An 11,608-nucleotide genomic window follows, 5' to 3' on the forward strand; every position below is an offset into this window, starting at 1 on the left:
TGCATTCAACGGAGGGAACGCCCACTGCAGAGACGGATCAATGGAACGTGCTTGCGCGCAGTTGCCAGCGGATTCGTTGCATCTTTGGACCGCGTGAGATGCCGACGACTTGGTGAGGAGGTGAGAGGTTCCTTATCCAGCAGCGGAGTTGTGGCTGAGGATATTGTGCGCGAGTGAAGCCACTGGATCTGAGTGGGCGTGATGCGGGGGTCAGTGCAGTGTTCGAGCTTGTTGACTCGGCGTTGGTGATACGCGTTGCTGTGCTCACTGACGTCACGGGGGTATCTCATTGCTTCCTGTGACCTATCCCGCTTTGCCATTTCCCATCCCGCATTTATTGCGTGACACAAAGGCGTAAAGCAATTTTTTTTTTGTTATCGCCTCTGTCGAACCAACTTTTAACCCTCGAAGTGAGCAATACTGGACTGCTGTATTATTTGTTTAAGAAAAAAAATCAAGCGATGGTGTTAGATGAATCAAATTTGTTTTATCTGTTAAATATTTATATTGTGAAATATATATTTTTGTTAAATATATCTATTGTTAAATATATTATTAATATTTTTCGTTTATAACAGTAATTCAGTAGATGTCGATTACTGGTGATGAGTTGATACCATCAATTAGATCCAATGGTCTTGGTTTAATCGAGGGGTGGAACGTCATCCGGATTTGAACCCAGGGTCTCGGCCAGTGCTGATTGAGTGTTCGGAAAGTGGCGAATTTAACACCAAACCTTTCCCTTCGGGTAAAGCGCCTAAAAGTCCAGAGAAGCCCAATCAATGTTTTAGGCTGTGTGATAGAGATTCGTCACTCAGGAAGGCAACATTGTCTCCACGAAGCCTCCAGTCAACCTTCGACCAATGGGAGGTCACTCATCCTCCAGTGCTGCCCCCCTACAATGTGGAGCTTCTCCCAGCCGCCCGTGTTGACTCTCCCAGGCCCCGTGCAAGTGCGGACTCGATGGCTTCCTCGCTTGTTTCCTCTGCCTATAAACGACTGCGTCACGAAATAAATATGCTCACTGTTTCCGTTGAGCGTCTCGACACGCGGACACATTTAGACGCTTTATACATCCAAATTGTGTTGTATAATTGCATTGCATGTCTGGGATTACATACATTTTCAGGATGCGATGCGGGCCATGATTAATCACATTGCTTCAAGTGTAAGGCAATGCAAATTCATTTTGAAGTTGCAATGCGCTGAGACATTTTACAGGGAAGCTCTTTGAGGAAGGTTTGTTCAATGTACGAACTATGCACACACACACCTTTCCATGGACGCTTGCCACCAGTCGTGAATGTAGTAAATTAAAGTATGGATGAGAATGGATTGTAACATCATGCTGCTAACACAAATCACTAAATGGGTTCGTGCCTCCATATATATGGTCCTCAATAATTACCAAGAAGAGATATATCTCACAATGCCAGAAGGGGGTAGAATTGCACATAGCTGGCACAAAGCATTGGCCTTTCAATGTTTAATGTTCCGGGAAGGCTCACAGATTTCCCCAGGACAGCTACCCTCAACAAATAGAGGACGATCCTGGAAAAACCAGAACAGGTGGCAACCCATCCCTCATATATCTGTAAAGACAGTACAGGAGACTAGCGGCCACAGGGGGTAATGACAGGTTAAGGGACAGACAGGGGAACGATCTGGGGACTTCGAGAAGGATCGAGAATAGGGTGCTGCGGCCAAGTGACAGAAGGGAACAGGTGCGGATAAAGGATCGAGAGCGAGCGAGAGGTTTCGAGAGTGGCCAAGGACCAAGGGGAGATGGCCACGCTTGGGATAGAAGGGGCCGAGAGGAGATGCTCGGTGGCTGCTGCTGGAGTCGGGCTCTTCGCTGTCAAGTGAACGCGTTGTCAATAAAGAACCACGAAAAGAGCAGTGTCTCCTGGAGTCGTTACATATATATATACCACGAGGCCAGATGTTGAGTGGGTAAGGGGTTACAATAAATGGCACATGCCTTCGAGCCGACAGTCATGAACACGCTTGTAAATTGAGTTATGCGTCACACCGTGGGTGTGTTTCCATTCCAACAAGCGGCCCGTTAATATCATGATACAATAGACGTGATGATCTGATGGGGATGGAGGGGTGGAGAGGGGGGGCGGTGACGCAGTGGAGGGGTGGAGCAGTAACGCAGTGGCGCAAGTGTTTAGGGCACTGCGCTGTGAACTCGGTTGTCCAGGGTTCAGTTTCCAATTTCAGTTTCATGTATTAGGTATATAACCATGAGCCATGCGGCTCTTGACTCGGGTGCAACCGCAACAAAAAAACATGAACAAGAAACATCTTAAAGTGACTACATGCAACAGAAAAATCCAGGAAAAAAACAGCAGTCTTCCAGAAAAAACACCGCATTTCAATTCTGCGGTTCGACTCCTGGCCGAGGCTAACGTCGCGAGGGAGTGATGTCTGAACCCGCCCAGGCGTCCCCCTTTCACCTGTCCAGCGGGGTTAAGTATCGCACCTGTGGTAAAAACAACCCCGATGACCGACACGGTATGGGGTAGGGCCTTTATCCGGCACTGACAAAGGTCCGCACATTGCCAGGTGAATGGGTGGGCAGGTTTGGCTCTAAATAGGCCATTATGTAATTGTATTTTTTTAAAAATCAGTTGTGTCTCAGAATCGAGTAATTGTGAATAGCTCTTTAGCTTGAGCCACTTATTACAGAATAAATAATTACGCGAGTCGCATTAAGGGCATTAGTATGAATAAGTGTCACCTCATCGTTCAGGATCAGAATGTGTTTTGATACTGGAGGAATCCGATATAAAGTTATTTTTCACAGATGCCCAGTAGAGGCAAGTCAGAACGTTACAACAAATTCAAAAAACACGATAGGAGGGAAAAGTATAGGAAATAAAAAAAAACTTAAAATATACAAATAAAGCCGACTGACCTCTTCGCTTCTTTTACAGAAGCGATCTGGCCAATCACAAATGATAGCTCGATAAAGTGGCTCATCACGTGGAAATCTTCACCGCGGTTTGGCAGCCCCTTCGTAGTGCCGCAGTACATTTCGTCTGCTTCTCGTGGTTTGCGTGACGAACTCATGCCCCCAAAGTGCCAGATAAACGTCTACAGTACTACAGTACTCACAGCACTTTCAAGTTCACCATTGAAGATCCCCCTCTCCCTCCCCTCCCTCCCTCCCCCTATTCAATTTAAAACTTGCTTTATTTTTCTTATATACCATTATCATATTTTCACAACCAGGGAAATTGGAATAGCGACACAAAACCAGCGTAGATATATCGGCCTTATCTTGAGCACCTCCGAATGCAGACGCATAACGCTCTGTGTGTGTGTGTGCTCTCTCTCTCCCGTCTTCGATGGCGTTATGTGGATACAAACATTTTCGGCAACGTATTCGCCAAACTTGTTGAACGTGTCCTCAATTATCGACGACGTTTTAAACAAAGCGCTACGTTTGTTGCGTTATTAAAACAGTTGATACATCATACGATGACACATCCACTCGACAGGTTTTAAACGCCTTCACTTATCAAAAAAAACACTTGAATATGCTGCGTTTGTAATGCGTTGTTGACGAGTACACGTGTACACGCTGCGTTTAATAAGCGGCGGAACAACACTTGCGCTTCGCAGCAAGGAGGGGTTCTGGGTTCGGTCTCGGGAGATTTTAATGACAGAATTGGACTGACAAAGAGGGCGTGCGGTGTGAGTGTAGCGTGTGGGAGCGGTGGCGCAGCGGTTAGCGCGCTGCGCTACGAACCTGGCCACCCGGGTTCGATTCCCACTCATGGCCATCACCGTTGACAATTTTCTGAACCGGCCCTGGGCCTCCCCTAGGTAGACTCAGCCTCAAATGAGTACCGGGTGGCAATGGGTAAGCATCGCCATTGGGAAGACAAAGGCGGCCGGGCGTGGATGCTGGCCACCCATCCCCTCTCGTGTGCCGCGCCGGCCTTTATAGGTGCTACTCGCCAACAGCACTTGCCCCAACACTATGTTAAGGCTATACGGGGGATCTTTATCTGTGTGTGTGTGTGAGCCACGCGATATGTCAGCGGCGAGGTCAATGGGGACACGGCAGCCGTTGTTCATCAATATTCATGGGGTCGTGCGTGCTCCGTACGTCTGATCGTTCACGGTGGGATCAATGGAGACGGTTGTTAATTTGTGTTGTTCGTAAATGTTACGGCGGCGATGTTAACGTCAGAGACATCATCAGACCGCTGGCTAAAATTTCGTGAACGCAATTAGTGACCGAAACATATTCTGCAAATTTACGTTGTTGTTCTTATTAGTATTATTACTACCACTACCCAACCAAGGCCCAAACGCGTGAGGATGACGAGCCGAATATAACTCGTCGTCAATGAAGACGCAGACTCAGATGAATTAGTAAACTCAATGGAGACCGCAGCGATACACAGACGACTACCACAAATTGTCGACGTGTAGTTAATGAACATATTTACTAATTTAACTGCTTTGTTGACCATCATAATAGTCGCGGTGGGTTGGGAGGGAAGGCGATTTAATTGCACACCTCTAACACGAACACCGTTTTCGTCGACTAGATTAAGAGATTACCTGAAGATTACCTAGATTACCTGAAGACGGAAGCTTGTGTTGCCTCCGAAACGTCGTGATTTTTATTTTATATTACTTTTATTAATTTTTTACCTACGTGACTTTACCGATAAAACTTAAGAATATGAATCCTTGCAGTCACGAAAGCTTCAAATCTAGAATTAGATTAAGAGAACCATCGAATGCAGTCCCACGTGCTGTCGTCAATGACGTCCCTTATGATCATGATGTTGTGGTGACGTCAGAGATGACGACGATGAACGAGATGGTAACGTCACAACACGCTCAATTTCCTTCCCCACGCCCCTGGGATGGAACGCGCGCGCGCACCACCCGTGCCAGATCGACAACTCCTCACTCCTTTCTTTTTTTACGATCAGTGGAAACAAGAAGATGCTCGGTGTAGTCGGCACTTTGCTTCGTTCATCATTTCGTAATATTTTTTTACTTTGCTTTATGTAAACCCCCACCTCTCGCTCACTCTCCTCGCTCACTCCTCCTCGCTCACTCACTCGCTCACATCCTTTCATTTATTTTAGCACCGTGGTTCTGCTGGTCACCCAGCCCCTTGGCGCGTGGCACGCCGCGCCTTCATAGGTGCTCGCGAAGAACATTTTCCCCAAGAGTCTTTTCGACGGTGTGTGTGTACACATATTGAGTGCGTATCAGAAGAAATAGCGGCTTGCTTCAAGTGCGGGGTTTTCTGTGCCGGCTTTAATTTGGGACAACGGTGGTGTGCACCGCAAGGGGAAACTCGTCAATGATGTTTGTGTTCAGTTCGTTGTCCTTCCCACCGCGCACCTCCGATTAGCACGGTTGGCTACGTACGGTACAAAAGAAGTTCAACATACATATGCATATTCTTGGTTCTTTCGGTAAAGTCACGTAGAAGGGAAATAATAAAATAATACAAATATAAAACAATAAAAAGTGAGAATTTTTATTGTTTTATATTTTTTTATTTTATATTCTTGGTTCTTTCGGTAAAGTCACGTAGAAGGGAAATAATAAAATAAAATAAACAATAAAAAAGTGAGAATTTTGATTGTTTATATTCTTTTATTTTATTATTTCCTTTTTACGTGACTTTACCGAAAGAACCAAGAATATGAATCCCTGCAGTCACGAAAGCTTTAAATAAAAAAAAATACATATACATGTTGGGCGTGTGCATGTGTGTGTCAGAGCAAATGAGAGTGGGAGTGATGTACAGGCAGTCCTCGACTTACGAGCGGGTTCCGTTCCTGAGACACGCATGTGTGCAGGACTGTTGAGTTTGGGCAAACACGAATGTTGACGATTGACAGAAGAGATATTGACGAGACATATCGATGTAGTGAGATGGGAGAAATGTAAACAAATATATACACACGCCACATACACACACACCGGGCCCGGGTTTATAGCTGGACGTTGCTCATGTGCCGGCATAGCGGCCGTAGGATATGTTTAGTCCGGCGACAGAACTGTCCCGCTGATCGCGGATTTGCCACGTTCATGAATCACACCCGTCAGCTCCGCAATCATTTCACATTCCTCGTTTGTCTCTCTAATCTATATTTGTGTTCTTATTCCTCTCCGTCTTCTTTGTGTACGCTTGTCTGCCATCTCATTGTTCACTTCCATATTTCTCTCCGTGTCTCTCGATGAACCCCCTCCTTCTCTCTCCCTTCTCACGCACGTGGTTCTCTCCTCACCTCGCTCCTGCAATTCTCCCTTGAATCCCCATTCTATTTGTCTTGGCGCTGTTTTATTCCGTCCTACAATTCGCATTTATAGCCTGACTTCTTGTTCACCTCCGCATTTGCATTTTGGTTAGCCCTCTCCATCCGGCCAGGCGTCTCCAGCGGTAGAGCGAGCGGTTCAGAGTCTGAAAGTTGCGAGTTCAAACCTCGGTTAGGGGGGGGGGGGCGGGGGGCGGGGGGCGGGGGGGCGGGGGGCAAGGTTCATTCAATCAGCCATCCACGGGTCAATAAAACGAGTGAGTACCACTATTGTTGGGAAATCAACAGCGGTCGTTCTACCTATCGACTCGCCCACGCTCGAGGCATATAGAATTGCCATCACTGGCTCAGGCCTATTGATAGGAGATGAAGCCCCACGACGTTCATCGCTTGAGCAGAAATCAATTTTTCTTGGTTCTTTCGGTAAATTCACGTAGAAGGGAAGTAATAAAATATAAAAATAAAACATAATAAAATAATTCTCACGACGTTTCGGCCACAACGCAAGCAGCCGTCCTCAGGTGAAGACCAGGTCTGTCAGCGTGGCGGTGTTTAATTCAGACGCTGTCTCCCCGACAGACCTGGTCTTCACCTGAGGACGGCTGCTTGCGTTTGTGCCGAAACGTCGTGATAATGATTTTATTATGTTTTATTTTATTATTTTATTACTTCCCTTCTACGTGACTTTACCGAAAGAACCAAGAAGATGAATCCCTGCAGTCACTAAAGCTTTAAATCGAAATTCAGGAATCACTGGTTGACTTTGACCTCCGTGTGAAGATATGGGGAGGAATAATATAACTTATTTTGTCTTTCCCAAACTCCTCGATATCGCACCCTTCTCGCCATCGCCTTCAAGCCGTTCTTTCAACCTCAAGAAAAACCTATCTCTCTCTCTCTGCATATCTCATATTCCACTCGCCCCCCCCCCCCCCACCACTCCCTCCAGCTTAACCACGTTTTATTTCTGTGCATGACTCACCCTCTATCTGGCATCCTATCTGTCACGCCTGTCCTTCCACATATTGCCTTCTCTTCTGTTTGAGAAAGTAAGCAGTGTACGCTGTGCACGCGGCTTCACTCGCTGCGCGAAATGAAACATTGCTTGTGCGTCAAACGTTGCGATTAGCATGCGGTCGCCGCGCCTTTGACCCAGGCTAGAGGTCGTACAGAGGTCTGATTCAATGTCAAAGGTCACCAGGTTTTGCCTATCAGATTGATCTCTCACTTGACCGTGTACAGTGAAAAGTACTTACTGCTGAGCCAGGCCATCAAGCTTACAGATAGACAGACTGACAGACAGACATACATACAAACAAATTGCATTTGCTTATGCAGCATAAATATATTTGTTAATGAAGCTTTAATCATGTGTAACATTGTCTGGATGTTATTAATCGCAATTTGGATTGGGAGTGAGTTTAACACGTAGGCTTTCGCGACCAATATTATTCATCGCAACAACGGCGTTTGGGTTCGATCACGTAAGTATCATGGTGCGATTCTGCCAAATCGCCAAATCGCCCAATGATTCTGGTTCATGTAGTTACCAGCGAAACGTCACAGCACTCAAATTGTAAATGTGTGGATTTACTCTCCAACACACCGGTCGGCTGAAGTAGTAAATAATTGGCACGTTTGGTTTACGTGACAAACCTTACCCATTGGCTGTATCGGTGGTGGAGGGTTATGACACATTTACACGTATGCGATCTAACTCAAAAACCTTTATTATGGTTTTGGAGAGCATTGCATAACATCTATAATGTGATTGGTTTCCGAGAAAGCTTTATCTTGAAAGTTGGAAGATTGTGTGTGGCTTCTGCGGTTCTGTTCATATGATAGAAAAAAAAATCTGAAATAATAAAAACTTCCCCTTTTTGTTTGTGTGTTGACCTTCCCCCCTATCTCCGATTCTCGTATACTTGGACTTTGCATGTGTTTTTCCCCGTGGATTTTTCTCCGGGTCCTCCGGTTTTATTCTACCTCCACATTTAGAAACGTTGCGTTTCGAGTATTTATCTGCTTTACATTCCCACGCGATGAATCACTTCGTTGAGCTCTCATTTCTGATGGCCAAGTCGCTTCTGAAACAAGAGCTACTGTGTAAGAGCTCGGCCTTACCTGGTGAATTAAATGTTTTTGTTTCGTGTCGTTTATAGTGAGATTTTCGAATTGGCGCTCGCTAGCAGCTGCAAGTGGCACCAACCGGTCAATCTCCATCATCAGCAAACACCCAAACCCCGAGTCATGTCTCGATCTCCCTCCTCTCACGACATCTCTATTTTCATTGTTTTTTTTTCAGTAAAGTCACGTATGTAGAAATAAAATTTAATTTAAATAAATTTAAATTTAAATAAATCACGACGTTTCGAACGCAACACAAGCGATATTTTACATTTTATTTTATTTCTACATTACGTGACTTTGCCGAAAAAAACAATGTGTATAATTTCTGCAGTCACGAAAGCTTCAATCCTAGATTATCTCTATTTTCGTCGACATTTCTGTCATCTCACTGCATCCTGTGACCCCCTCTCCAATCTGCTCCGTGATGCCCCTGTGCAACCATTCCCTATTTTGAATGCGCTCCTGGTTCTGCCCTGACCTTCCACGGCTTTCCGCAGTGGCAGCACGGGGCATAAAAGCAAACCAAGTCAAAGCGTTGGGCCCCAATTAGCTGAATGAGCAACTGGATTCATGAAACATTGGGTGCGTTTCAAATATCAGCTCAACGCCAAATCATAAATACAATTATCTCATTAACATAAACACGTCAATTATTGACTTTCATGTCTGACTTATCTGCATCTCTCTCTTCTGCTCATCTCACTGAATCTATATCTTTATTTACATTTCTCCCATTTCACTACATCTATATGCCTTGTCAATATCTCTTTTGTCAATCGTAAACATTCGCGTTTGCCCAAACTCAACAGTCCTGCACACATGCGTGTCTCAGGAACGGAACCCGCTCGTAAGTCGAGGACTGCCCGTACATCACACCCACACTCATTTGCTCTGACACATACATGCACACGCCCAATATGTATGTATGTTGAACTTCTTTCGCACCGTACGTAACCAACCGTGATGATCAGAGGTGCGATTAGCACGGTTGGCTACGCACACGCGGTGGGCTACACACACGCGCAGGTGCAATTGCTACTCACGGTCCGACCAAACCTACACACTCCCAAATGCACACAGGTACACTCACCAGCCTCTCTGTCGTGACATCTCGCTGTGGATTTCGTCATTTGCAAGGTGGGACCCAACATCAGTTTCAACCGAGGAACCTCCCTTTGGAGGGCCAGCACCACCCACTGCTGACATGCCCTGCTTTCCGATGCCCTCTCATGCCCCTTGTCCTGGAATATCATTCTCCCCCCAGCCATGCCAAGTCCTCGCGTTCCCTTGCGCTCACCGCCCCGCACAAGGTGCAGCAGGTGAGTGTTGTTCCGGGGGGCGCACTCATTGCACACACGAAGTGCTCGCCACAAATGAACCACGACACCTCGCTGATCTCGCCAAGGAGCGTACACCGTCATCACGAGAACTCCGCTCATCCTCGCAGCAGCAGCAGCAGCAGTAATAGCAGCAGCAGCAGTAGCAGCAGCAGCAGCAGTAATAGCAGCAGCAGTAGCAGCAGCAGTAGCAGCAGCAGCAGCAGTAATAGCAGCAGCAGCAGCAGTAATAGCAGCAGCAGTAGCAGCAGTAATAGCAGCAGCAGTAGCAGCAGCAGCAGCAGCAGTAATAGCAGCAGCAGCAGCAGCAATAGCAGCAGCAGCAGCAGTAATAGCAGCAGCAGCAGCAGCAGTAATAGCAGCAGCAGCAGTAGCAGTAATAGCAGCAGCAGCAGCAGTAATAGCAGCAGCAGCAGCAGTAATAGCAGCAGCAGCAGCAGTAATAGCAGCAGCAGCAGCAGCAGTAATAGCAGCAGCAGCAGCAGCAGTAATAGCAGCAGCAGCAGCAGTAATAGCAGCAGCAGCAGCAGCAGTAATAGCAGCAGCAGCAGCAGTAATAGCAGCAGCAGCAGCAGTAATAGCAGCAGCAGCAGCAGTAATAGCAGCAGCAGCAGTAGCAGTAATAGCAGCAGCAGCAGTAATAGCAGCAGCAGCAGCAGCAGTAATAGCAGCAGCAGCAGCAGTAATAGCAGCAGCAGCAGTAGCAGCAGCAGCAGTAGCAGCAGCAGCAGCAGCAGTAATAGCAGCAGCAGCAGCAGTAATAGCAGCAGCAGCAGCAGTAATAGCAGCAGCAGCAGCAGTAATAGCAGCAGTAGCAGTAATAGCAGCAGCAGCAGCAGCAGTAATAGCAGCAGCAGCAGCAGTAATAGCAGCAGCAGCAGCAGTAATAGCAGCAGCAGCAGCAGCAGTAATAGCAGCAAGCAGCAGTAATAGCAGCAGCAGCAGCAGTAATAGCAGCAGCAGCAGCAGCAGTAATAGCAGCAGCAGCAGCAGCAGTAATAGCAGCAGCAGCAGTAATAGCAGCAGCAGCAGCAGTAATAGCAGCAGCAGCAGTAGCAGTAATAGCAGCAGCAGCAGCAGTAATAGCAGCAGCAGCAGCAGTAATAGCAGCAGCAGCAGTAATAGCAGCAGCAGCAGTAATAGCAGCAGCAGCAGCAGTAATAGCAGCAGCAGCAGCAGTAATAGCAGCAGCAGCAGCAGTAATAGCAGCAGCAGCAGCAGTAATAGCAGCAGCAGCAGCAGTAATAGCAGCAGCAGCAGCAGCAGTAGTAATAGCAGCAGTAGCAGTAATAGCAGCAGCAGCAGCAGTAATAGCAGCAGCAGCAGCAGTAATAGCAGCAGCAGCAGTAGCAGTAATAGCAGCAGCAGCAGCAGCAGTAATAGCAGCAGCAGCAGTAGCAGTAATAGCAGCAGCAGCAGCAGTAATAGCAGCAGCAGTAGAAGCAGCAGCAGCAGCAGTAGCGACTTTTGGCTGCTGGCCATCGAACAAAGACGGGTTCCGCATCGCGCGCTTTCAGATGCGCTTCTGGGGCCGTCTGGAACGCTCTTTCTTCCAATATTAGGAAGCCACTGGAGTTATGTACTTTTAAAGATAGATTGAAAATATCATCTCTTTAGAACTGTGATTATTTCGTTGTCCTTTCCCCCCGCACTTCCGATTAGCACGGCTGGCGACGTACGGTGCGAACGAAGTTCAACACACGTACAATACGTACAGAGCGGCTCTGGCCCTGAGAATGACCGAGGGGGGTTGGAGCGGGAGTGCGGCTGGGTTCGCGCTCGCGGCGGAGATTGCGGAGGTCTGGCAGTGCCCAGATAACGCAGTCAAATATC

This window comes from Lethenteron reissneri, chromosome 26, assembly GCF_015708825.2.
Source record: "Lethenteron reissneri isolate LAM-NWPU_2019-01 chromosome 26, ASM1570882v1, whole genome shotgun sequence".
Taxonomy (NCBI): Eukaryota; Metazoa; Chordata; class Hyperoartia; order Petromyzontiformes; family Petromyzontidae; genus Lethenteron; species Lethenteron reissneri.